At 40.7% G+C, this 23,674-nt stretch overlaps 1 protein-coding gene across 1 annotated transcript in view; it reads right to left on the reverse strand.

Moving 5' to 3' along the window:
- GMDS (GDP-mannose 4,6-dehydratase) overlaps positions 1 to 23,674 on the reverse strand; it is a 583,437-nt gene that overhangs the window by 495,487 nt on the left and 64,276 nt on the right. The gene's annotated exons all lie outside the window — the stretch shown is intronic.

Raw genomic sequence — 23,674 nt, forward strand, 5'->3', positions numbered from 1 at the left:
TCACATATAAAAAATTAACAAGTCATCAACTCCCAGCTAATAGTTCCCTTCCCCACTCTGTTTTTCACCAATCACAACCTGCTCATGGGAAAACTGAGGTATGTGCTTAAATTCACATAAGCAAGTGTTCCTAATAAAGTCAATTATCTTGCTATAGTAATGCAATGAAGTCAGTTTGACTCGCAGGCATAAAGTTCACCATGTGCCAAAGACACAAGAGTTAAGTGAACACACTTTCACTTTGGTCCCATTGTTAAAGACGCATTTGTTTTTGGTCCAGAAAAGTGTGCTACTTGATCTTTGATTTAATGAACTTCCCTTCTAACAGATAGCCTGAAGAGAATCAAATAGTCAATTAAGAAATCTGAGAAGCACTAGGAAGTTCTAAATGAAAGAGCTGCCAGTAGAGCACATTTACGATATTGATGCTGTAGCTGTACATAAATCCATGCAGAATGGCAAGGCATGGTATACAAAAGCCATATTTTGTGGGTAATTTTAAAACTCCAGCAGCTTTTCTTATGACACTATGACATAAATATTCTGTTTTATAGGCTTTTATAGATAGGGGAAGGAGGGGAACAGAGAGTAAAAGCATATCTTGGAATATACATATTCTACCACACATGATATACAGACACTTAGACTTTAAATGCCCAGATTCATACCAAAATCAGATTACAATGCTGGCTAATTTGGAACATAACAACATACATTTAGCATACCACCCATGGAAATACTGGAATATTTTGTGGTTCCCTAAATTAAAATGTCATATGAGAGTCAACAGGGGAAAAAAGGTACACACAGTCTAAAATTTACAGTAAAACAAGCCTTAGAAAGCACAATAGGCAGGCAAAGTTCTTTGGGTAGATGTGATATCTTTTATTAGACAAGCTAAGTATTAGAAAGCACAACATTTTGTTTTAAAAAAAATAACAGGCAAACCTTTAATTTACATGTTTCATAAATCCCCCAAGATTTGGGGGGGGAAAGGAGGAGGAGGGAAAAAAGAGTTCTGCTATAGTTACATAACCTGTTTAAAAAAAAAAAAGCAGAGGTGAAAGTGCTAGAGACCCAAAAGAGAGAGGGGAGGGAAGAGGCTGTGATTATTTAAAAGGCTGATGTGAAACAGACCTGACTAGGATTGAACCCTGCCAATAAGGTCTTGTTCTTCTCACCCGGGCCATTTCTCAAACTTTCCAACCACACTGGAACATTCTGAACCAGCAGTGGCATTTACTTCCTTTGCACTTCCCCTCCAGGGCTATCAAGTGATAGGGCATGGCTTTACAATGAGTGGGAAACAGGCAGCAAGTGTGAATGCTACTGGTCCCTGGCTCTGACACTGCACAGCAGATTTACTGTCTGGTAATCTCACACAACGCAGATTGATGTGGTCCCGATCTGAGATACAGCATCAACCAGTTGTGAAGTTTCACATTTCCCTCCCCTGGCTGTTCAGTATGGTAGCTGTCAATGAGTGCAGTAATCAGAACAGTGATTAAAATGTCATAAAAGTTTACAACTTGTTAGGTAGGTTTAAAGTTTCAATCTTTTCCTAATGAGATTGAGGGTCAGAGGTTATTAAATGGCCTCCAACAAACATGTTCCAATAAAAACAAAAACAGAAAAATACCTTATGCATGAAAATAATCTACATTATATGCAAATTGTATATTCAAATTTTATACTCCACAAACAGGGCACCCAATTTTTAGAAATTATTTATGGAAAAGACTAGAGGGAAGCATTCCAGGAAATATAAAAACCACTTTCTGAAAGTTTTCCATTTTGCTTTCTTTGAATCACAAGCTCCCAACCACATCCATCCCTACCACGCACACAGCTAGAGGTGTTACAAAACAAGGAACACTGATAACTCACTGCAAGAAAATGAGTAAAGGTTGAGAGAGAGAAGGTAAGGGCTTTAGGGGGTGTTCCAACTTAAGGATCAGGACTTACCCTATAAATATCAGGTTAATCCTAATCCTTGTTTGTGATCTTCAGGCCTCACAAGTAGTGAATCAATGGCTTTAAGAAATGGAAATAGGATACAAAGCATTGCACCACTAAATCACTTCTTCAAAATTGAATGCATGTTAATACTGAGCAAAAGTTATTGCTGTCCGACTTCCTTGGCTGTCGGGTCATTGTGTACGGGTCCTACACATTTACACTCCTATCCAGTTTTCAAAAGGAGTTCAGCTTTTTTGGCAGTTATTGCATCATTTTCAGAACTTTTTAAATCTCGTTTCAAGCACTGGAATTCCGCCCCCCCCAATGCTTCTTACAGACATTTCCTAAGGGCTCCTACAGACGTGCATGGAGCCTGCTCTGATGCACTGGAAATCTAGTGCGTCCGTCGGAGCAGACTCAATAAATCAAGTCTGCTGAAGCACAGAAATTGGCGCACTCTGGCAGCCTTCTGCATCACGTGCATCAGCATCCCCATGCATTCCCCACACTGAAAAAACAGTGGTGAGGCACTTTGAAATACATGTTTGCTACATCGTCACATTCGATATGCTTTAGTTCAAAGCACCCCACCACCATTTTTTCAGCATGCGGATGCTTTCAATTAGCGCAGCTTGCTAATTAAAGAATCTGGCACCACATCCCAAAGCACATGTAAAAACGCCTCAAGTTTTCTGAATGGCAGTGTTTGTATATACCTACTGAACTTAATAGCCTTTCAACAAAAGCTGAGTTACTTAAACTGCACCGAACCCGACAAAAGTATTTTCTAGTGTTAATTCTATACTAGTTTTAATCAGTTAGTTTGCTCACTGGGTGAGGTGTTCTTCTATTCAATTTAGAAGAGCCATTCAATTCTCTGGCTTAATTTTGCTTTTAAATGAATGCACACTGCATTTTGAAATTTTGCTAACCAGCCGAAGGAGACAGGAAACATGAGGCCCTATCTCCGTGACCAGGGCACCCACTTTAAACAGAACAGGCCGAGCTAAAGGAATTGCTTTATAATATAGTTGTAACAAAGTTTGGTCCTGTTCAAACATGCCAGACAGTTACACTGGAGCCTGGAGAGGTCAAAACAGTTTCACAATAACCATTTAACAAAATTACTCTGGATAAGTAAATGGTTTATCACTGTAACATATTTGGCTTGGAGATTCACTATATGACTTACAACCAAATACAGTAAAAGAAAAGTGTACACAAAAAATGATATTTCTCTTTGCTTTCTATGCACAAATAGATTTTAGTAGTTAATCATAGCTTTCTTTACATCTAAGTCAAGGCAAATTCCAAGATGTAAAAAAAATCCCTATGAGAAGTATATTAAGCTAGACTACAGTATTAGCATGTATTTTTGTATTTAATACATTAAAACTACAGTCAATAAGAATATTAATACCCACTGGTAAGGTATAAGAGCAAAAGAATTATCATAATGATCACAAGTTATGAATATGTGGGCCAAGTGTCTAGAATGCTAAGGAAAAACAGTTTCATCATTTTGACAGTTCATTTGGCAGCTTTTAGACCAAAAACAACTTCCACAGGCTTTCTTTAAAAAAAGTCCAAGCATTCTATTCTCCTCTCCCTTGCACCAGTATAACTCCATTTAATTCCATAGAGGTGCTTTGGATTCATAATAAAGAACACAAGAAGCAGGCCATAAAACATATATAGTTGAATTTCTGAGAAGGCAAAAATTAATAATTGCATCATTTTTGCTGTATCACTCATGCACACAAACACAACAGATAGTTCCACTGCAGAAAAATGGATAAGAAGTTTAAGAAAAACCATCTACCAAGTCTTTTGGTGAAAGCGACACTCCCACAAAGCCCCTGCAGAAGCTCCCATTTTAAGAATTCTCAAATCAAACAAAAGATCACCAAAAATCAAACCCAAAACTCCTAGAGAAAGTGTGTGCCATCAGCCCAGCTACCAAAGATTTGCTTTGTTTCTTAAAAAATAAAATAAACATAAAATAAAAAAGGCAGAATTTACATCCTAATATCACATTGCCACTACTAAACTCTCATCACTAGGCAAACACATCCCCAATTCTGAATGGCCTATACACAGTCAATTTTACCCTTCTGTCTCCCATGCTCAATTTTCCCTCCTGTTTGAGGTCAAGCCTTTTCAGCTACCACATTGGATAATCACTAACACAATGTTTCTGAGATAACCATTACCCCTTTATTGCAAACAGAGACACAGATAAGACTTATACTAGGTCCCAAAACATGATGCTGACAGAACAGACCCCAGCACTCCTGACTCTTACTTCCCTGTTTCAAACCCTTTCCCTCCCCACTCCTACCACCCCCCAGTGCATGCAGATTTCATTCTCATTACTAGACACTACAGTCAAGGAAGAGAGTCTCCATCCATCTAGGCTGTCTTCATATGAGTAAAGATAGTGATAAAATTGGAGAATTTAGAACAGAGAATAAATCTACCTGATGTCCAATGCATTATGTGTAATCACAGAGTTTTTAAAGAAAAACAGTATTTGTGATTAAATAGCTATCATTAACTGCATATTCACAGTGTGACTAATTAATTATTCTTCAATTGTTATCTATTCATCTTGAACAGCTGTCATACATACAAGCCAAGCTGACAAAGCTTATTTCTACTTTTGCTCCTTTTCTTTTTGGTAACAAATGACCAATTTTGAAATGTTATATTTCTATCAAGTTTGGTATTAGATTCCAATTAAATTCTCTTCTAATTATTTTACAGTGGATTCTAAGAAGGTGGCAGCAGTATAGATAGAAACATAGATGGCTTAAGTGGCAGTCATTAACCAAATTCCTTTTGGGCTAGCTGGCTATGCACTGCTTTGCTAAGTTGATTTTGCAAAATGCGATTAAATCTGGTGAAGTTGATAGTTTGGGATGTACATAGCGCTAATAGTGTTCCAAAATATTTTTTTAATTAACACAAACAATACATGAGCATTGCCATCATAAAGGAGCAACATATACTCACACCCACCTATGATAGAAGAGTCTCACTTCAGTACTAAGCTTTCCCCTTTTTTAACATTTAGATTTTACATAACTACAAATAAATGCCATTTCAGTGCACAGTCCAAATGCTCTGAGGCAGGGAATGTGTCCTATTCTGTTAAACAGAATCTGTGTGTACAGCACCATAAAAACTATTTAAATAATAACTATTCATATATCTGTAATGTGGAAAAAATAACCCCCTTAAAAATCTGAAAAAGCAATGTAGTGTAGTGTTATTTCTGCTGAAAAATGCATACTTCTAATCATTTTTAATGATTTATGAGGGAAATGGCTATTTTTTGTAGCTACTATAAACAGAACAGTGCTGCACTTTGTCTACAGTCTTCCAAGCAATATTTGAGGAAAAAGTTTAAAACATTAAAAAAAAAGACTTCATACAGAAAAAGGAAGAATTATGAACTCTAAGTATTTACCTGATTTATTAAAGCTTCCATCCTCCAAATACAGTAGATATTTTATTATTGTGATTTGTATTCTGGCCAAGCAAGTCTAGGAAAACAAAAGTCTTTTTGTCCATGCTGCCAAAGTCAAAGGCAACAGAAGAGCACATAATTGTAAATCTATACATTATACAGAGCCTTATTTAAAAAATATATATATATATTTTTTTAAATAAGGCTCTGCACTTTATTGCAAATTTCTGTAACAGGTTAATTGCACAAGTATGAAATACGAGGGAAAGCTACTACTATAAAAAAAAGAAAAAAAGAGAGAGAATGAGCAACCTAAACCACAAAGTGCACAACCCAAACAAACCATACCTTTAATTCATTTCAATTTTACTCTTTTTCCAATTAATTTTGTTTTCATGCAAATAAGCTGTGTTGGAAGACTGAATTATCATTACTTTTCCTACTCAGCACTGAGTAGGAAACATTAGCACTGACACTGCTGCTAAACATTACAGCTACTTAAGCACTATATTGGATTCCTTAATTACAAAGATTTGTCTTTCTGCTTCCCAGTCCCCAAAAAGGTTCCTTCCTCTTAGTCCTCACTTTTTTCATTTATACCTACCCAGTTCACTATTACCTATTTATTAGGTATTTTTAGCCTTTTACACTCAACTGTTCCATTCCTTACAATTGTGAACAAATATGTTTAGCTCCCACGCACAGGTGCAGTTTCTACATTACACTATTACACCGTCATAAAGCAAACTGATGTCAATGGAGTGAATGTAACTTAATTTCTAGGGGCAAACTATCTGATGTGGCCAATAAAAGGCTATAGACAAAGACATATCCCATTGTATGTCAAACACCCATATTCTGTGCACGTGAATAAATGCCGTTAGAAACAGCTGATTTACAGGTATAAGCAGCCTCCTTAACTCTGTGAGTGAAAACTCTGAAGGCACTTACAGAAATCTGGGTGATAAATAGATCAAACTCCCTGCAGCTCACAGTTTGTATCCAGCAAGTTTACTGCTGGCTATGACTGTGAACTACAAATCCCAGAGGCACCTGGAAGCAAGAAGGGTTAGTGATAAGCAACCCTGCAGACTCCTGCTGCTGTAATTCTTGATTGCAAATTCCAGAAACCTCAGGGGCAGCAGGAAGAAGTGAACACACAGAAAGCCATACTTCAGCACACCCTGGCTTCTGGTCTGACCCACTGCAGACATGTGGCTGCATTTCCTGAATCAAAGGTAAAATGTTTGTTCACTTCTGTTTCAGTTTAATCTGTGCAGCTTAGACTAATCTGCAAAGACTGAATCAATTCATCCTCAGGCTTCTGACTGTCTGTACTTAGCCCAGAACACCAACCTATAGAGAAGTATCTTCCAATATTCAAATGAAAATGTAACTAACATCATCCTCAGGCCTGGCCTGTTTTATTTAGAAGGCAGGGTAGATTTGCCCCTTATAGATTAACTAAGTCAAAGATGCACAACATAAACTTTTGTAAGCAGTGGGCTTCATCAGATGCTGTGAAGGCTGAAGTAAGACTATCAAGCATATCTGATTTAGCCCTATAAAGGGACAACTCTCCCCTGCCTTCTGCATGATTTCAGAGTAACACGGAACAATGGAAATTAACCTGAGCAAATTAGAACGTTCCAATTTTTAATTTTGGACACAAACTTTGAAAGAAAAAAGTCACCTTGGTGCAGAGCAAAAGAAATTATTTGTAGCAACAAAATAATTTTTTGTAACTCCACCAGTGCACTAACAGTAGGATATGATCACAGAGAACAAAAATTGTGCTAAAGGAAGCAGCATTTATCATGTTGTTTTTAACAGATAACTAATTTACATGGAACAAAAGTATAGATGACACATAGCTGCACTAAGACTGTCTTAAGTTCCTTAGAAATTAGCTCAGGAAAGCAAAACCAGTAACTGCCACTCACATACCTGACCTGAGATTATGGTTATGACTTCACAAAATCCCTACACTGCTGGAGGTAAGGCTGTTCAGGTGACAAACCATGTGCCACTTTTTAAATCAGGCCCCACACTGGGTATGATGGTAGTTATTTCAGCCACTCCAGAAAAGAAACTGCTCTCGTTACTGTATTTGCATAGGACCTGTCCTGTAAGAGGATATCTAAGGCAACACTGAGCATTTTAGCTTCATAACTCTTTGTTTTTGCACAGATGTAATTGCTTTAAAAAAAATCACATTAAAAAGTCCCGTTTGAAAAGGTTCCCACATTTATATAGAAATCTGTAGCCAAAATGTAGGAAAATGTTTGTTCTATTTGCGTGGAGAAGCAAATAACAATAAACCAACAATGATTTTCACAATTTTGTGTGTGCTTGGAAATGCTGGTATAAAATAAGGAATGCATGTACTTTGAACTTTAGAGCCTGTAAAATTTTCAATTTTACATTACAGTAGTTGCTTAGATGTCAGGAAGACCCCAAAATGTAGACTACTAATATCTGTATAATCAAAGAGTACTGGGAATGGAATGATTCCCTCCATAATGCACTCTGCATGCTAACATACCAACCATCTTCTGTATTTACCTGTCATGATCCTCAGACAGATTCTTTTACAGCTACTGCTGGAAGTCCAACTCCAAGGTAGTCCAAGCAACTAAACCAGTCTTTACTAGTCCTGTAATGATGTCCACACCCAAATCAACAAGATGGAAAAGAGCACTGATCAAGAAAAATAATGCAATTCCCCTTTCTCAACAGGCTTCTTCAAGTTCCTTGCTACCCAGATCACCAAACCTGAAAGTTAAAAGATGGTCCCCAGCTAAAGATGGTCCCCAGTTAAAAGATGGTCCCCTCTTCCCGTGAGGAGAGAGAATACCCACCAGGTACTGCACGATAGGACAAAAGGAGTTAGAGACTGGATCGCTGCAGAGCCATGGGAAGTTTTAATTTTATCTCATGTCTAGATTGAATAGAGGAAGTATAGAAATTACATCCGTTTTAAGAAATGACACTAAAAAAAAAAAAGGAGAAGTTTAGTAGAAGAGTGTTTCAAAGGTTTTTCCAGTTTACTTGTGACCATCCGGGCTTGAAGCAACTCCAGGAAAAAAATATGGCCTTGCCCCCTTGACAGCCACACTGCTAAAAAGATAGGAGTTGGCTCCATCTACAAAAGCCCAGTCTCAAGGCTTCACTAGATGCTAATAAAGTGTGAGCATATTCCTCTGTTGAGGATCAGCTAGACTCCCAACAAAGCAACATGGTTCTTAGAAGACTTACACTTGAAAAAGGTACTAATTCACAAAGTTCTTCTCTAACTACCTCATTCTCCTGATTTCTCTAATATCTAATATTTGCTTTGGAATCCAAATAACAAAACAGAAATAAAAGCAAACCAGCAACTCTACCACCACCATCACATGCCTGAAATGCTACACAGAGACTCTGAGGCATGTTGGATGAAATGCCTGGCCAAAAACTGGAGCTTAACCTACAAAACATATTAAACGTATACACTACTTCGATTAGATGTTATCTTTCTATCCAAAACCATTTATTGATCAAAGACAATGGGGAGAAGGAAAAAAAACTGGATTCAAAACTACTGAGAAACAGACCTAAAGATAAAACTAATGAAGCGCTCTGTCACACAGATGTATACATATATAAAAAATAAATGGATCAGCTTGAATATGATAAATAGACTAAACTGATGTTGCCCCTCACCTATTTTAGGAATCCTATGGGTACATGTCCATTTTGAACCTTAACAGTGGAAACCAATTACTAGTCTGAGTCTTAATTACACCTTTTAAATTACTTCCCTTCTCTTCCTCCCCTGCCTACCCCTTTACCCCCAAATATCTTGGCTGTCTTTATAGCAGTCTCTTCTTTACATAACTGAAGAACTCTCCTGTTTGAGCTTGATTTTTTTAAAGTTGCACATGAAGCATTTTGAATGTTAAATACATACAATTACAGTTTAGTCCAACAACAAAGCAAGCAAACAAATACAGGAAGACGAATTCTCTCAGAACCTTCCAAAAAGTTGTCTTCACTCAATAAAACTTACATGCATGCAGGTTCTCAAATCTGGAAAAACTATTAGCAAAATCAAAGAAACATTATATCCCATGTTAGGGTTGAATATAATGCTTATAAACCAGTTTTCAAAGTCAACACTTGCCATAACTGTGTTTTGCAACACATTTTTACCACGTCTAGTAGAACCACCACATTTTGTCAGATTCTTCTGAGCAACAGTGTAAACAGGCTTCAACAGCATTTTTACAGTCCAGAAACTTTCAAGTACATCATATACAGAGCAATCCAAAATAAATGAAACACCTGGACTGGACTTTCTGAGTAAATCTTGATACAGTACTTCTCTAGTTATAAAGGTATTCAATAATTCAGACAGTATATAAAAGAAATACAAAAAAAAGAAGGGCAAAAAACAACAACTACAGACAAAGATAGATGCTCAACTATAGAATAAACTGTGAAGGGTTAAAAAATTATTAAATAAATAGACTGGTTAATATTAGCCATTAAACTTAATGTTCTTATTGCACACAGCCTATTGCTGCAGCCATTTTGTTAATCAAGACTGCACATATCTTTCTGGTGGCAAGAAGCCAAGCAGGATAGGAATTATCTAGACGATAGACTGCAAATGGATGAAATGTTTTTTCAGAGAAGGTTAAAGAAGGTCACTCCTACAATGTACAGATACCATACAGTGCCTTGTGGATCAAACTCAGTGGCTCTCCTTTGTTAGTTTAGGACAATTTCATTAATTGCCAAGGTTCTTGTCAAAAGGGGGATCAGAAAAGAAAAGTGAGCAAAGGGGTCTCTTTGTTTATCATATCTATTAGAAGCAGGCTTTGGATTAGGCAACCTTGCTATTAAGTCATTAGGATGTTTAATTTATGTTCCTTACATTCATAATACAATAAAAATTCTTTTTATAAACTTGCATTCACACCACCAGGTATCATTCACCCAAACACTGGCATGAGGATGATTTTGGCACAGTAATTTCAATTGTTTTATGTAAAATTTTCAGTTAGGATTAAGAGAGAGAGAGAGAACTGGAGGCTGTGCCAAATGCAATTTTATAATACATTCCCACGCCAGCTCTTTTGAAACTACTTAGTGTTATTTTGTAATCTTGCATCGATCTATGAAAACAGAAGTACTATTTAAAAGCCTGTTCACAACGACGCCTTTAAAAAGTGTCAAAACAAATTACTCTGAAGGGTTTTTCAAGACTCTCTCACACATACACTTCTTGCTTTGACTTTTCTTATTTGCTGTTCCGCAGAACCTAAAAATGGATAAATCTAAACAGACTTTACAAGCTGTGGAGAGACTGACTACATACGACAGATTTTAGCCATCTCTGTCTGTATTCACAGTAATTTCCTCAAATCACAAGTTCTTTAAAGCAGTTATTTTGAATTGTCTTGCCTCCCAGAAACTACAGGAAATACTAAGGAAACCTCCCTGTCTAATTTACTTTGCAGACTGTTCTCTGACATATATTTCTGATTAGGTTAATAACAAAGTACTAAAGCCAAACTCTATAGCACCCCAGAATTATTGGTTTAAATTTATAAGCTCTTCATTTTTGTTGCCATAAAAATCTTTAATCTAGAATTTATAGTAGTTTATGAAAGCCAAAACAGTAAAAGTACAGATATTACTTCCTATGTACCACCTTCCTATGTAACGCACCTAAAAGACACTTTTGCTAAGATCACTAATCTAGTTAAGTATTACAAGGAACATTTGTGGAAAAAAGGATACAAGTTTCATTAAAATAATATGGTGATAAAAAAAAGGAAGCATAGTAAGGCCGCTTTGTGAGAACTGTTTCATTGCAGGTGGTATGGTGGAACAGGAGTAAATACACGTGCATGAGAGAATTCATGCATAGATGTTCATGAGAGAGAGAGGCATGTGACCGTTTTCTTTTTCTAGAAAAAGCTGCAGTTTGATAAAAACTGGAAAACAAAAAACTTGGAACAATTAGGACCAAGTTTTAAACAGAATTCTGCTTCACTAAAGTACAGTAGTATAACTAGGACAGGGAGACAGGGCATCGCCACTCCACGCCCCAGCACAACTACAAGGATGTGCCAGGACCCCCTCCAGCAGGGAGCCTTTGCCACAGCAGGGGAGGCAAAATGGTGCTTGCACCAGGACTGAATAGCTTTAGTGTAGAAATGCAAGAAGTCACCTAAAAACAATTTGTCACACCTTTCCTTGTTAGAATCTTCAAGGCTGTCTAGTGGGAGCCCACAGGCTGCATTCAGCCCGTAGAGACGGGCCTGGGTCTCCTGGCTCCCCCTACCTCCTCAAACTTTAGCTGTTGCCCCAACCCTGGGATCAGTGGGGGGGGGGGGGGAGAGAAAACACTTAACACCAGATTAGCGTGTTGTTGCAGCCGTGATGGTCAAGGAGACCTTAAGAAGCAAGGTTTTGGGGAGCACTCTCTTTTATTGGACCAGTTGAATTGTTGGGGGAAATATTAGACACACTTTTAAGCATACTGTGCTACTTCTCAGGTTTGGGAAAAGCACTGACACCTACAGGTACACTGACAAGGATTTTGGGGGCTGATACTATTATCCAGTTTTTAAGGAGGCATACCTACCGATACCAATCTGATTTCTGATACAGCGTGGAGAGCTACCCCCCAGCGGGTAAGTCTGTTGTGGTGGAAGGGGAGGGGGGCTGATCAATCCCCCCCCCTCCCCTGCAGTGAGGGAGGGGGCAGGGGCAGGTGCAGGATGGAGGTGCAGCTCATCAGGGTGCAGGGCAGCTCCCTCCACTGCTTGTATCCTGGGAGGGTGGGTGTGTGCCCTTCAGATCTGTGCGGGGTGAGCAGGCAGGCTCCAGCTGTGGGCTGGAGCTGGAGCTGGGCTCTTCTCACTGAGATCTGGGCTAAGGGTGGAGGCTACAGAGGGCGCTGTAGCCAATTTCACCATAGCTCCCTCCCAGCACTGCTGCCGTGCATCTGGCACAGCCCAGCTCAACCCCTACCTCCCCCCACACAGCTGGAAAAGACATAGCTGTGCTCAGCATGCAGTGGCGGTGGCACTGGGGGGTAGTCGTCCCCCCCACCAACAAGCCACACCTCTGTCTCACACCCCAAGTGGAGGGAGACAGGGATTGAGCCAGGAATAACCGGGGCTGTGCCTGGTAAGCAGGCAGGAGCAGTACTAGAAGGGAGCTACTGAGAAATTTGGGGTGGCTGCAGCCCCCTCCATAACCCCTGCTCCAAGCCCAGGCCCTTACGAGAAGAACCTGGATCCAGCCTACAACTACAGCTCACCCGTTTGCCCCATACAGATCCAGGAAGCACACACACACCAGCCCTCCCCACTCTCCTGGGTTGCAAGCAGCAGTGGGAGCTGTACCCCCACATGAGTCATTCCTCCATCCTGCGCTTGTTCCACCCCAGCTGGGCATTGCCTGCTCTGGCCCCCTCCCTCACCATGGGGAAGGGTTGATCTATACCCCCCCACACTCCTTCCCTCCCTCCTCCCCTTCCACCACACCAGACTTACCAGCTGGAGGCAGCTCTCCAAGCTGTGGGGCTGTGTTCCTCACTGCCTAGTGTTGTGTTGTGGCTGTGCATGCGCACAGGCATTTAATCAGCCAAAATATTGGCCCCATATCCAACCAATGTATTGGTGTACCTCTACTGACATCCTAAGTTAAACAGATAAAACAATGACTTCTGAAAAAGGGACTTTTGAAAACAGTCACTTAAAACAGAGGTTCCCAATCACTGGGCTGCAGTGAAATAAATGAATGTTATTCTTACTGCTTTACCTTATTGGGTTGTGGTAGAGTACTATCCTCAAATTACAAAAGGGAAACAGAAGCACTGGGTAGATTAGGTGACTTGACAAGTCACACAAAGTCTGAAGTCAAGAAAATCAGCAACCTATGGCCCACATTCTAAATCCATTTTTTTGGCCCACAGAGCTGGGGGGGGGGCAGTCTTCTGTGGCATTTTGGCAATCAGGCAGCACAGAGAAGTGGCAGCAGTGTGGGGCAAGGGAGGGGAGGTGACTGCAAGATGAATGTGATAACTTATGCTTAAGGTACTAACACTAGTAGAAAGTGTTTTTTTGTTTTTATTAAAAGGTGACACTAAATCTCCTGCTCTGTCAAACATTTTAATGCACAAATTCACAATGAATCTCCAGAGAAGTCAAATCTGACATATTACCAACTAGAGAAGAAATCTACATGGTCAAACTTCTTGTAGGTTGGATAAAAGTAGTACCTTTACCCATAAGGCCACTCTTAAATTATACACATCATCATCCAGGCCATAAGGTCATCCATTCTTTTCAAGCTGTGAACAAAACACTCAAGTGGAGTATTGCTTTCCAGTCTACTGTATGCACCATGTTCATAAAAGCAGGCAGCCCTCCAACTACACATACTCCTCTCCTATGGTAATATTCCAAACATCCATAAATAAATCTGAAACCATAATTTTTATTTCATCTGTCAACATTCTATTTTATTTCTTTAAGAAATGTATAGCACTTTGAAACATAAAACAGCATTAACAAATGCAAAATTGTTTTAAGGTTTAGTGTCAGTACAATACTTAAAAAAAAGAAGTAGTAGTTCACATTTTGCAATTACAGCAGTTTTAGGTGTTTATTTGGTAAAATCTGATGCCCAGGCCTAGAACTACAAGGTATCAAATCGAGGCGGAAATAGCCTAAAACGGCCAATTTAAAGCACATTAAGGGCACACATATGTAGACCCATGCCCTTGAGGTGCCTTAAAAATGGCTAACGAGCCTTAAATCAGCACACGTAGATGGCGCCCTATAAGAAGGACACTTAGGGAAGGAATTCATATTAAAAGGCACAAGACATATTATATAGCCAAAACTCTAGTGTATCAAAGGATAAATGAAACTGCAGCATGGAAAGATACAGAGTTTTAGGAGTTTCTGAAGACACTGGTAGCAGCTTATTTTACTATATGTCGGGGAATAAAGGCCCCAAGGTCACAGTGGGCCGAGGGTTCGTATACGGAATAGGCAGGATTAGCGGCGAGGAGTCTGAGCGGTACGTGGAATCGCTCGGTTTCAAAAATAGTTGAATTTTATTTACTTACACTTTTGTAGCGTAGGTCGGAAGTTTGTTTCAGTTACAGTGCTACCAAAACGAACAACAGAGGGGTCTGTTGGCCCATGGGGTTCCCGAGTGAGCCCTTGCTTTCTACCCCGAAGGATAGGTGTGGCTGCCCACTCGCTAGTCCCAGGGCTGGTCAACAGCTCATTAAAGGGATACGAACAACAAAACTGTAACACGTTGTGACGCCAATCCAAACTGGAATCAATGCCGAAGTTGATAGATAACGATGCTGAGGTCAGTGCCGGGTACAATGAGGTAAAGCCGTGATCTCAGTAAGTCGGGTTGATAGAAATCGTGGTCAGGGTCGGTGCCACAATCAGTCTGGTAGCCAAAAGATCAAGACAGGAAACGAAGAGGAATCGAATAGCCAAAATCGCAGCAAGGAAGAGACCAGTGGGCTAGAAGCCCTCCTTAGGAGTAGCCCCTGTAGCCGCAGCCCCTGCTCTAAGGATCGTTCTCTCCCTGCGAAACAGTCCCTAGCCTCTGCTCACAGGTCGAGCACAGTCTCTCCTCCAAAACACACACACACCATCTCACCTCCCTGGGTGGAGGGGGTCACAAGCCTTTTATATGAATTTAGTGGCCAATCAGGCTGCTCGCTTCATAGAAATTTCTAGTCCAATTACATCATGCAGTCAGTGAATTCAGCATGTGCATTAGATCAGATTATCTCATGCTCTGAGTAAACTGAGCATGTGCGTTATGGCAGTCTTGATTGACAAGCCTTGGGGTCGAGCAGGGGGCACATGCTGGGCATGCAGTGGAATTTTCTGCTTGCTAGGCTTGTCTGCGCATGTTCAGATCTAACTCTCTGTGTTATCAGCATACATACAAAATTTTGCTCTGACACTATACTGTAAGGCAGGGGTTTTCAACTTTTTTAAATAAGCATACCCCTTCTGTCTCAGTTTCAGCTCACGTACCCCTTTATATTTTTTTTCTTGTTTTTAATGTTACCATTAACAAGGGAAGGAAAGGGCATGTGGGGGGGGGAACAGATCGAGGCCTCAGCGGTGAGTGAGTGGGGGTTGGGCCTGGGGTAGAGAAAGGTACTGCACAGCCAGGGCAGGATGAGGAACAGAGCCACAAGTGGCTCATCTGGTGGGATGCGGGCAGCTTCTGCCACTATTCTCACCCCAGGAGGGCATAGGGGCATGTCCCTCAGATCTGCATGCAGGGCAAAGGTGGGCTGCCGCTGTGGACTGTGCTTGGGGTGGGCAGTGGTGGCACTGGGAGAGGGGGGCTGCAGCCACCTCAAAATTCACTGCAGCACCCCTGTAGCCCCCCTCCCAGTGCTGCCACCACCTGCCCCAAGTGCAGTCCCAGCCCAGCCCCCCTGCCAGGAAGAGCCCGGCACAACTCTAGCCTCAGCCCGGCCACCCGAGGGTGCATGCAGCAGCAGGAGCCACCCTCCCAAACAAGGCACAGCTCCATCCTCCACCCTGCCCCAGCTGTACAGCACCTGCCCCTGCCCCACTCCCTCCCTCACCAGAGGCCTCAATCTGTGCCACCCCGCCCCATGCCCATTTCCCCACAACAGACTTACCAGCTGGACCGTGCTCCTGGCTGCTTGTGCTGCACTGCAGCTGCGCACATGCACAGGGCATTTATCAGCCACATTAGCCAAAAAAAAGCCAATTGCCGATACAATAAGTTTTCCTTACATTGGTGCCAATCCAATATGGGACCAATGCATCAGTGCACCTCTATAAGACAGTAATTTTTTCTCATTCATTCTGCATACTCCCTATGACCTTTTTAAGTATCCCTAGGGGTACACGTACCCCCAGTTGACAACCACTGCCATAAGGGATGGTATGAAGAGAAGTTTTCACTTATGCAGCTTTAAATTTACTCTTGTACCTTAGCAGGAAAGCCAGGTACTTTTGACTACATAGAATGGAGAAGAAAAAGTGATATATTATACTACAGAAGTAGATGACAGGTGTGCATCAAGATGTCAAGTCATGATAAATTTACTCAATTATTGAACATATGTGAATTGTATTTAATTAGAATAATTTTTTATTCAGACGACAGCTTTATGTTAAGGTATTTACAAAAGGACAAAGTAGTGTAGCCTGCTTTCCACAAGAGATTTTTAATTCTTTTTCTGCCTACTGCTAGACTCAGGATTTCTGTGAATTCATTACATCATCACAAAAATGACTAAGCTAAGTAATGATACACCTTTATAGAGAACATTCTTCCCTCTCACAAATTGAGACAGCTAACTACTTTAACATCAGGCCAGAGGAAAATATTTTACTTTTGCTTTTAGGCTACCCACCTGATAAGAATGAAAGTTCTGCAACAAAAAAATTAATGGGCAGAGGGAAATATGCTATGTTTAACAGCACAAACTATTTAAATGTTTAAAAACTGTGCGCACAAGAAAAACATGGTGCACTTCCTTCTCTAAAGGTACTCTTCATTAATAAAGCTATAGTAACATAACTCTATTCAAGAGGTTTAAAGGGGAATCTGAATACTTTGCTACATCAATAAAATTGGAACATCTTAATCTTTCATGATAACAAATAATAAAATTCTAGCTAGGCTTGGGAACCTCCCCTACTACACTGCAGCAGCAGCACAATGAATCCAGGAGGGGTAAACACTGCTCCTCAGCAGCTCTAACTCCTGCCCAGTTATCCAAAAAGAAATGCCACAAAGAGTAGCTATTCTCCAACATAACTCATTTTTAAAACCCACGGCATAATCCCCTATTTTTCTAAAAGCATGCAAATTCCTTCATGCAGAATCCACACAGTAATGAAGAGGTATGTTATTGACCTGACTTCCCACCTGTACTGAACCACCTTTCATAGATTTCATAGACATTAGGGCTGGAAGGGACCTTGGGAGATCATCGAGTCCAGCCCCCTGCACAAAGGGCAGGAAGTCAGCTGGGGTCATAGGATCCCAGCAAGATAAGCATCCAATTTACTCTTGAAGGTGTTCAATGTAGGCACTTGAACCACCTCCGCTGGCAGACTGTTCCAGACCTTGGGGGCTCAGACAGTAAAGAAATCCTTCCTTATGTCCAGCCTGAAACGGTCTTGCAGGAGTTTGTGACCATTCGACCTCGTCATCCCATGGGGCGCTCTGGTGAACAGATGTTCCCCCAAATCCTGGTGGTCACCCCTGATAAACTTGTAGGTGGCCATCAGATCACCCCGAGCCTGCGCTTTTCCAGGCTAAAGAGTCCCATGGCTCTCAGCCTATCAGATCTGTTTTCCTGACCTCTGATCATGCGCGTGGCTCTCCTCTGGACTCTCTCAAGCTTCTCCACATCCTTTTTGAATTGTGGAGCCCAAAACTGGACGCAGTACTCCACCTGCGGCCTCACCAAGGCCGAGTCCAAGGGGAGAATGATGTCCCGGGATTTGCTCGAGAAGCATCTATGGATGCACGCCAGCATTTTGGTCGCTTTACTAGCCGCAGCATCGCATTGGAGGCTCATGTTCATCTTGTGGTCAATGATGACCCCCAAGTCTTTTTCTTCTGTAGTGCTAACCAACGTAGCACTGCCGAGCCTATAAGGGTGCTGCAGGTTTCTCCTCCCAAGGTGGAGAACCTTGCATTTTTCGGTGTTAAACACCATGAGGTTCTCCTCTGCCCATTTGCTGAGCTTGTCCAGGTCAGCCTGGATCACCCGCCTATCTTCTGGCGTGGATGCTTTGCCCCAAAGTTTGGCACCAAAACAAAATGGAGGAAGGTTAAATATGCATCCCAAGAATAAAAAAACTGCTGTAATGCAAAGGGTTACATAGAACTGTAATCACAATAAAACTCCTTCAATTCCTAGATTGAAGTCCAACGTATATTTGAACACTATTACAGAGATATTCCACACTTGAGAAAAATAACCAACACAGACTCCCCCCCACCCCGCATCTACATCAAAAATTTATGAACCTGATTAAACAGTCAGAGGAAGCAAGCTAGTGCTATGATCTTGTTTATCAACAGGGGTCTCAGAAAATTGGAGATGAAGCTGAAAGAATATAGTTTTTAGCTTTTGTACAATTTTGTTCAAGGGTAAGTCTGTAAAATGTAGCATTATTTTTCCCCTGGTTTTCCTGAGTTTGGGTCAGAGCCACAGCAGCTGTTCACTCTCCCATCAGCTTTGCTCCCCCATCTGCCCTGACACCAACTTGCCCCAGCTGCCTGCCCCTGCCTACAGCCTCTACCTATTGCTCCCCCCAACCTCTGCATACCCTCTGGCAGGACTCCACTTCTGCTCCACCCGAGGGCACAGAGTATACGTGGTTGCTCTAACCCCAGCCCAGCCTGATAGCAGCAATGGCCGTGGCAGCAGCTCCAGCCCAAGAACCAAGCCTGAGGCTCAGCCGGAGCACCACCATCACTGCTACCAAGCCAAGATGGGAGCAGAACAACCCTGTGTTCTGTGCCCCAGAGTGCAGTAGGGCTAGAGCCCTGCCAGAGCTAGAACCAGATGGTAAGTGGGGGTGGTCTGGCAGGCACCACAGGAAGGGGTGCGTGCTGGGGCACACAGGCTTCCCCATGCTTGACAACTCCACCACCTGCCCCCATCCCCACTTCCTCCCCCAACCACCTTCTCCATTGCAGTGTTGGAAGGGGGACAAATTTAAAATGACCCTCTAATAATTAGATTCAGTATGTGGAAAATTATAACAAATGTATACATTTTCCATGTACAGACTGATTATAACTGTCTATGCATGGAATCTAATTATTGGGAGGTCATTTTAAATTCAGAGTAGTCTTGGATTTGGGTAAATATAGCACTGCAGATAACTTATGTTCATGGGGAGAGCAAAATAAGGGCTGGAATTTTAAGCAAGGAGAGTGCAGTCACCAGAACTGAAGTCTAACTAGAATAAGACTTCTTACTCTACATGACATGCAATTTTAGCCAAAGTAGTCAAAACCTCTAGTTTCTGTTTTAATACCTCCAGCACCCTGGAGTCTATCAATACCATGCTTGGGGACTGATTAGAACAAAGTGCCACCTAACAGAATATCATTACCACTTCCTGAAGCTTCTAGGTATACTGCAGAAGATACTGACATAGAGAAATCATGCTTAGATTTTCAGAATGATAGATCATACCACAAGGTTATTTAGGTGTTATGGTTTGTTAAATATCAAGCATTTTTTATTCTGAAAATCATGCACAGCAGTAATCTTTTCTCAGATCTGACAGAGTTTAAAAAAAAAAGCACGCCTCCAGCACACCAAACTAACTCAGATCCAGCTAATTTATGTGGTTTGCATGAAATCCAACTCCAGAGAAAGCTGGCATTGGTTTAATTTGCACAAAGACACACACACACACAAAACTTTCCTCAATAAACACATTTAAATAAATGCTCTCATTTAGAAGGTATGTATGAAGGTAGTGCAATTCCATTCTGTAGTCACGGAGGCTTCCCTTGAGATCCTGATTTACCACAAGTTATCTGCATACTGTCCTACACTTGGCAGTTTCAACCTTTAAGCTCAGGATTAATGAACTGGTGGACAAGATGACAATTCACATTCAAGAAGCCAGCCATTTGGTACATGTCTGCATCTTCCAGGGTCATATATATAGGTGTTCCTGTGTACATTTTTTCCCCAACTGCTCTCTATCAGAAGTAGAACAGGGACTGGAAAACATATGGTTACACCTTGAGAGGCGACCACCTTTTGCTGATGTGTCTCTAGAGCAGAAAAAATTAGCTACAACTTGATGGCACACCCTTGGTTGTGGAGCAATATAACAATTCCTCAGCATTTAATGCTTGTAGACAAACAATAATGAAATCTAAATGTAGGTAATTTAGATCTGTCTTAATAAAATGTCATTTGAAAGTAATCACACTAGCCAGGCAACCTTTCTTACAGACATCTTCTCAAACCTGCAAATATAAAGACACGCAATAGATATTGTAATGTAGAGAGAGAGAACTATTCAGGTTTTTTGTTGGTTTTTTTACTGATGTACCAAATTCATACAACATAACTATTTGCTCCACTGCAGAATGGCTCTCTCTCGCATGCATAAATAAATAAATACTATCTATACACGAATGTAACAAAATTTATTCTCTCTTATCCATTTGTGAAAACCCTACGCCATTTTCCTCCGATTATGTTAGGGGACAGGAAAACTGAAGGAGCTAAGGAACTGCAGTTAATGCAAAACTTTTTATTAAATTGGCAACTGATAAAGGAGCTAATACTGGATTGGTTCCAAAGAAAGAGCTGAACTTCCACAATTTGTAGCTAAAAGTAATTAAAAGTTGGGTGGATGTTCTGTGTTAACAAAAACCCATAACCAGCAGTCTACAACTCATTTTGGACACCCCTCATAAACAACTCCCTCAACATTTAAAAGGAAGCATCTTATTTCCTCAATTCCAGTGGATGACTATTTGACATTTCAACCTACCTGACTCCAGACTGACAGCAGAAGATCGGTGCATCCCACACAGCCAAAGTGATAGCATACAGTTTGTTATTAAAAAACAAAGCAAAACAACCACCACGTACCCTCTGAAATCTCACTGGTTTTTCAATTAACACAATCCCTCAGGGAAAATCCACCCATAAGAAAAATGAAGTGTTAATGGACCGTGTGTCATACCACTACTCCCTTTAAGCTTGAAAGAGAAATATTATTTTCAGCATTGATCATTCAACTAGTTAAGCACAGGGTTTTTTTTTAATAAAGCATCGACTTTATTAAAAAAAAATAGTTATCATTAAATGAAATCAAACATTTGTTTTAGAAAAAGTTGTAGTCCATTCCCCTCAATCTATTAAAGAACATTTACAAATTTACAGAGTTTCACAACAGTTTCTTTTCCACAAAGTGCAAAAGAAAAGCAAAAAATTGCTCAGGTTGTGTTTTCTAATGTTTTCAATGCATTTTCTAAAACTCACGAGATTTTATGATTTGAGAGTCTATAGAAAAACAGTCATTTCTCAAGACAGCTGCAAGGTCAGAGGATCTAAATCCTGGGTGTCTTTCTTCTACCCCAAGGCCTTAAATAATTTTACATACCACAATACTCTTGTTCAGATCTTAAAATTCCTGATTGACGACTAAAAACAAGAAAAAAGTTAATCTGCATTTCAAATCCAGCGTGCATGAAAAGCATCAGAGATATAAACTTTGCAAAATCTATTTTTCCTGTTGCAAATTAATGATAGTATTAGAAGAACTAAATAATTAACCTGAATCTGCATTTAAACATCACGTGTACAGACTTAACTCAACATGGACAACTGAATAGTTGGTATCAGTGTTGTACACCGTGTCCCCCGCTTCAGACAATGCATTTGTTACACAATACATGCAAACTTCCAGCAACAACTGATAACAGACCATATGTTAAAGGGATTTTCCCCAAGTTAAAAAAAAATAGCCAATCTTTGTTACAAAATGGCAGCCTCATAATAAAGAAGTTCCTGTTTCAAACTTCAAGCCAAATTTAATGTCTGGCCAAGTCTTAGGCCCTCCTGCTGATGCATAGTGCTCTGCTCTCCCTCCTCCATTACACAGGGGTAGGAAGAAGGGAGTTAGAACAGCTGCCCCATCCAGACTGCCCCATTCCAGTTGCTTCCAGGTGGCAATAAGGACAGGGCTACCACAGCAGGGGCTGTTCAGGCAGGGAAATCAGCACTCTTCTGCATCCTCTGCTTCCCCTGCACAGCTCAAGAGTAAAAAATTCAGGCCTCTGACTCCTGATGCCAAACAGTTCTGCCTCTTCAGGTTAAAAGAAAAAAATTAGTCCCAGGAGAGTTACTCCCAGATTTAAATTACTCCTAGGAGAGTTTCTTCTATAAGAGTAAGCATCTGTGCATGCTGTGACTTCTCAAAAGAGACCATAGTTTTCCAGCATCTCCCTTCCTCCTCCCCACCTCCCCCAGGAGACTGTGTTGCTCACAACACTCTGCTGTTACAGTGGGAAGCAGAACATGCCTCCTTCAAAATTTGCACACCATGCTTCAGGAAAACACAACTTAACCATGGGTAGTCTAACTCAGCAAAACAGGCTGCCCTATGTACTGCAGCCATCTGTCACCAGGCAGACTAAGGAAGTCTGCAGAGCAGGCTGAAATATGTGTACAACATCAAGCCCTCAACACCAAGCTACACAGAGTCAGCACTGGAAGCTCTCCACTTTTCAGGACCTCAGCATTCGAATGCTTATACATGTGGCTCTGGTTAAGTTTTTCTATTGAGAGAACAAACCTGTAGAATTCTCCCTGATTATCTGAATGCATTTATACAGCCTTCGATAGATACTGTATGAATGGCTTGGATGGGAAATCTCTTCAAAGGAAAACAAAACAAAGCATAGAAAAACAAGATGCTTAATTGTACAGGCTGTCCTCGACTTAGGTTTCACACTTACAATGTTTATAAATTGACACCCTGTATCAACTTTCTGAAGTCAGTTTTGACTTTACAATGCTTGACCTGATGCAACGCCATACCAGCAAACAAGTTTTCTGCATTGCTCATCTCCCTGGAGAACATCTGTCCAAACTTCCTTGGACACTTCCTTTAAGAAAGCAGACAAGACTACAGAAAAACCTGCAGCCAAGACTCATGAGGAGACTCCAGCCAAGAACCCTTCAAAAATTCCAACCAAGAGCCTTTCAAAAAGTCCAGCAAAGTTACCTCAAAGAAGTTCTTCCAAATTGTGAGAGAGTGCTTATGCTAAGCAAGGCCTAGCATTAAAAAAAAAAAAAATGCACTAAAACTCCCAGAATGCTTCAAGGAGGTTGAGGAGTCAGCGATTGACATTCTGGTAATCACTTTCTGACCCTTAGATGAAAATACTGAACTTCTGACCTTTAAACAATGATAAAAATAGCAGACATGCCACTTACATTGTTAAGAATAGGAAACTGCATGGCTAAACCGCAATGACGAAAAAACAACCGCATATTATGTCAGTTTTGACATTTTAACCCTGCAAAAACCAGCAAAACATATAGATGAATAATGTATTTAGGTTATAGAAAATTAGCATAAGAAATATAAAGGTCATTAAGAATTAACATAAGAAGCGTAATGATTATAATACAAAGCGTAT

This window comes from Crocodylus siamensis, chromosome 3 (assembly GCF_052110815.1).
Source record: "Crocodylus siamensis isolate JL-2025a chromosome 3, ASM5211081v1, whole genome shotgun sequence".
In the NCBI taxonomy this organism is placed as follows: Eukaryota; Metazoa; Chordata; order Crocodylia; family Crocodylidae; genus Crocodylus; species Crocodylus siamensis.